Source organism: Propithecus coquereli, unplaced genomic scaffold (assembly GCF_000956105.1).
Source record: "Propithecus coquereli isolate 6110/MARCELLA unplaced genomic scaffold, Pcoq_1.0 Scaffold313, whole genome shotgun sequence".
In the NCBI taxonomy this organism is placed as follows: domain Eukaryota; kingdom Metazoa; phylum Chordata; class Mammalia; order Primates; family Indriidae; genus Propithecus; species Propithecus coquereli.
In genome coordinates this window covers 544,635-550,194 of record NW_012148764.1, presented here as the reverse complement: position 1 = coordinate 550,194, position 5,560 = coordinate 544,635, and positions in this window count along the sequence as shown.

Here is a 5,560-nt window from a genome sequence, read left to right as displayed (position 1 = left end):
CAATTCACACAACAACTTACATGAATCTCAAATGCACATTGCTAAGTGAAAGAAGCCACACCAAGAAACGCTGCGTATTGTATGATTCTGTTTATATGGCATTCTAGAGAAAGCAAAACTACAGGGACAGAGAAGGCATCACTGGTTGCCAGAGTCTGGGAATGAGAGGGGCAGGAGCTGAGTGCAGGCATACCTCATTTTATTGTGCTTCACTTTATTGCCCTTTGTAGATACTGCATTTTTTACAAATTGAAGGTTCGCAGCAACCCTGTGTCAAGTAAGTCTACCAGCACCATTTTTCCAACAGCATGTGCTCACTTCAACCAAGTCTCTGTGTCACATTTTGGTAATTCTCTCAACATTTCAGACTTTTTTGTTATTATTATATCTGTTACCTTTGATATTACCATTGTAATTGTTTTGGGCACCACAAACTGTGGCCTATATAAGACGGTGAACTTAATGGGAAAGGTTGTGTGTATTCTGACAGCTCCACCGGCCATTCCCCTATCTCCCTCTGTCTCCTCAGGTTTCCCTATTCCCTGAGACATAACAATATTGAAATTAGGCCAATTAATAACCTTACAATGGCCTTTAAGTGTCCAAATGAAAGAAAGAGTCACATATCTCTCACTTTAAGCCAAAAGCTAGACGTGATTAAGCTTAGTGAGGAAGGCATGTAGAAAGCTGAGCTAGGCCAAAAGCTAGGCTTCTTGTGCCAAAGTTAGCCAAGTTGTGAATGCAAAGGAAAAATTCTTGAAGGAAATTTAAAGTACCATTCCAGTAAATACACAAATGATAAGAAAACAAAACAGCCTATTGATGATGTGGAGTGCATGTATAAAGGAGCTTGAGGAGATTTTTTTTTTTTTTGGAGTTATGAAGTTGTTCTATATCTTGATTGTGTTGGGGATTATACTCCTGTATGCATTTGTCAAAACTGACATAACTATACACTGCCATACACTGCAAAGGATGAACTTTTTTGTATGCAAATTACACCTTAATAAAAAAAATTGTTTTGATGTACCTAAAGAGAAAGGGAAAGAAAGAAAACATAAAGAAATGTTGTAATGCTGCAACTTGGTAGATAATTTCTCTTCAACTTCTAACATCTTCAATTTTTGACACCCCATCACAGCCTATGTTATTTAAATAGGTCTTAACTGCAAGGTGGAAATCAAGAGCAAGTGTAAGAAAGTGATGTCTTCAGATTCTCCTGACAAACCTCAGCAGTTAGACTGGAAATGCAGATGCAAGGTGGTCACTTTTGCATGGTTCACTTGTTTATTCCACTCCATTTAAATTCTGAAATGCATTTATGTCTCAAATTTACCCAGATGAAAAAAGCATCTCATTTTAAGCCTATCTTGTTTATGTAGAAATGGAACGTGTTAAGTAAAACGTTTTTAAAGTCCTTCTTATGAGACTGAAGCCATAAATGAGCAGTTACTACAAGCAGTAACCTAATCCTCTTGCAATTGTAAAGGAGCTGAATTTTTATAAAAATGGTTTTATGGGAAATGTTTCTCTGAATTGGTTGTCATGATAGTCCATTGGAATAAACTGGTATGGTGACCCAATCTAACAACTGTGGGTTTCAATCATGCAATAGTTAAACAAGGAACACTTCCTCCTAAAGAAGATAATTTTCTGTGTTCCCTGAATTTCAGAGCAAAATGTATTTGATTACCTAAAGTCTATTTCCTTCCTTTTCTAACAGCTGAGGATCATAAGACTTGAGGTGCAATTATGATTCCCTAACTCTTTACATGAGGCTAGAACAGTCTTGATAACAAAACCAGCTAAAGATACTACAATAAAGGAAAATAACAATACAATTTCACTCATGAACGTAGATGAAAAATTTTCTAAAAGGTGTGAAAAAGATGAGACATCATGACCATGGTTGATTAATATTAGAAAATCAATTAAGTAATTTCCTGCATTAACAAATTAAGCAGAAAATTCATCAGGTCATCTCAATTGATGCAGAAAAATTATTTGATAAAATTCAACAACTATTAATAATTTTAAAAATAAATTCTTAGCAAATTAGAAACAGACAAAAATTTCTATTCACCAATAAAGGACATTTATAAAAACTGAGGGAAAATTACGTACTTCATGGTGAAATATTTGAAATATTCTCTTTAAAATCAGAAGTAAGGCAAGAATGTCACCTAGTGCCATTTTTATTGAACACTTTACTATAGTTCCCAGGTAACAGAGTAAAGACAAGAAAAGGAAACAAAAGGTATAAGTTTGGGAAGAAAGAAAGAGAGAGAGAAAATTGATATCATTTACAGATGATGTTATTGTCCACATAGAATATGCAAAAATCTGTAAGTAAATTATCAGTATGTATAAACAAGTTTAACAATGTAACCAGATACAAAAAAAAATTGATATGCAGTTGTATCTTTCTTCACCGGCATTAGTAAATTAGAAAATTTAATTTTAGAAAAATACCATTAGCAAGAACAACAAAAAATGTAAAGTGCCTAATAATACATTTTTAAAAAACATTTTAAAAGACCTAAATGAATAAAAACCTATTTCATGTTCTTGCATAGAAAGATTCAATGGCAAAAGAGATGTCAGTTACCCCTAAATTGATCTAGAAGATTTTTCATGGAATTTGGCAATTATATGGTCATTTAAAAATCCAAAAATAGTCAAAATACTCTAAGAATGAAGAACAAGGTGTAGAAACATGCCTTACCATTTCTAAAGACTTATTATAAAGCTACACTAATTAAGACAGTGTGACATTTGCAAAGGAAGAAATAATCAACTCAACAAAAGAGAGAGTCAGGAAAAAAATCCATGCATATATAAAAATTTGATTTTTGTCAGACAGCAGGTCAGTAGGAAAAGAGTAGATTATTCATTCACTGTTTCTGGGACAATAGATTATCCATATAGAAGAATATGAATTTCTACCTCACACTTTTCTAAAAACCACTAAAAATCAATTTCTGGTGAGTTAGAGAAATTAATGAGAAAGGAAGGAATCCAAAACGTTTAGAAGACAACATAGAACAATGTTGTTATGATTTCAGGAAAGAGAAGATTTTAGTAAGCAAAACACAGTAACAAAACAATAAAAGAAAAAAATGATTCTCAACATTAAAATGAAGAGCTTCTGTTCATCAAAAGAAACCTAGAAGAGTGGAAAGAAAAGTCACAAATGAGAAAAGATACTTACATCACATATAACAAAGGATTAGTATCCAATATATTATATATGTAAAACTCCTTTAAATCTACAAGAAAAAGATAAGCAAAATATTAGAAAAAATGTGCAAAGTACATAAAAGACATTTCACAGAAGAGGAAATATTAATGCCTCACTGTCATCAGTAATCAGGGAAATGAAAATGAAAAAAAGATTTCAATACACATACAACATATTGGTCAATTTAAGAATCAACAAGACCATGTGCTGACAAGAACATTTAGAAAGGGAATTCTCTCATCCTTTACCATTAGAAGTACAAATGGGTACAATCAATTAGAAAAACATTTTGGCATTACTTCAGAAAGTTAAACATGTGTAAACCCTATGACTAGCAATTTCATTATCAGGTATATACTTCGGAGAACTTCTTGTACACATACAACCAGGAGACATGTTCATAGCTACATTTTTATTTTTTAGAGACAGGGTCTCGCTCTTTCGCCCAGACTGGAGTGCAGTGGCTCAGTAGCACAATTACAGCTCATTGTGTAACCTCCAGCTCCCAGGCTCAAACAATCCTCCCGCCTCAGCCTTCTGTGTAACTGGGACTACACGTGCACACTAACACACCTGGCTGATTTTTCTATTTTTTACAGAGATAGAGTCTCATTATGTTGCTCAGACTGGGTCTCAAACTCCTGGGCTCCGGAGATCCTCTGGCCTCAGCCTCCCAAAGTTCTGGGATTACAGGAATGAGCCACCATCTGGCCTGTAGGTTTTAAATATCAAAAAATTATAAACATCTCAAATGAACTTAACAATAGAATGAATAAACTGTAGTGTTATTCTCTACAATAGACTATTATACAGCAGTGTATAAATGGGCTATAAATTACATATATGGCCATGGATGAATGACAAAAACCTAAAATTTGCGTGAAAGAAGCAGATCATAGAACACATGCAGTATGAATCAATTTACATGTAGTTCATGAATAGACAAAACTAAACAATATATCAAGAATGTCCATCACAAATGATAAAACTAGGAAAAATGTGGAAGAAAATGCTTTATTTAAAAATTCAGCCAGGTGCAGTGGCACGTGCCTGTAGTCCCAGCTCCACGGGAACTGAGGCATGAGGATCACTTGCCCAGGAGTTCGAGACCAGCCTGGACAACATGGTGAGACCCCCATCTCAATATTTAAAAAAAACTAAAAAGTAAAAATTCAGATATTTTTCTCTCTGTAAAATCTCTGAATCTTGTAGATCAGTTCTTCCCACAATTGCAAGGATTTAGATTATGAATTATACACTTATTCCGTGAAACTCTGACCCATACTATTGTTTACAAAATAGAAGAATCTCTAGTTCAAAGTAAACCTAAGAAAAATGATAAATAACCTCTAACTTTATGTAATAAAAGGAACTTATAAATTTACAATTTCTTATTGTCAGATTGTAATGGGGACATAGTTTTTACACATAAGAAGAAAATAAATACAAAAGATGTTGCTATGATAAACCTGTTGAAATCTGGTTAGTACTTTCAAGTTATTTGTACAGTTCAGTATGTATCAAAATACAAGATATAAACATATGCTTAAATCCCAGGCCCTGCTAAGCAAATTACTGGAACGTTGTATAACCATTAAGATCTTAATTGGGCATTTATGGAGCAATTCCCTAAATAGAACCTAAATCTAAGCAAATCCTTGTGTCTCAGAGTAAGAAACCATGATAACCAGCTTTAGAGAAGGGGTTGTGGATTGAGCGAAATGCAAATTTGAGTGCTGGCTCTCTCACTTTTTGGATCTATGACCGCAGAAGTATTATTAAACCATTAAACACAGTCCCCTAATATAAAAAATGAAACTAATAATAGGGCTGTTAGAAAGATTGAATAAAATATATATAAAGTACTGTACTGAGTATTCAAAATGTTATCATTATTAATGCAATTATTAAAGTATAGTACCAGTAACATCTAAATTTATCTGGAGCCCTGACAATTTAGGATGCCCAAAAGACATTTTTGTTGTCGTTTGAGTTACAAAAGTTTTTCTCAAGTGAACTCACTGGCCTAAAGAGTCCTTACACAAAGAAAATAGAGGCATAAACCAATTTATTGATTAACTAGAAATTTTTAAATTTATTTTGCTTCCTAACTAATTTAAATGCACAGGTATAGCTTGAAATGGTAAGATCTGAATCTTTAGAAATTCCAAGCACACAGATATCTTTTATCCTTCTCTCATAAAGATGCATTTCAAACCTTATTTAATAGTTGAAAGAAAGAAATCACCTCATCCTAAGAAAGCACTCCAAATCTAATTCTGAAGACATATAATAATTCTTGTTTGTAATTTTTGTTGT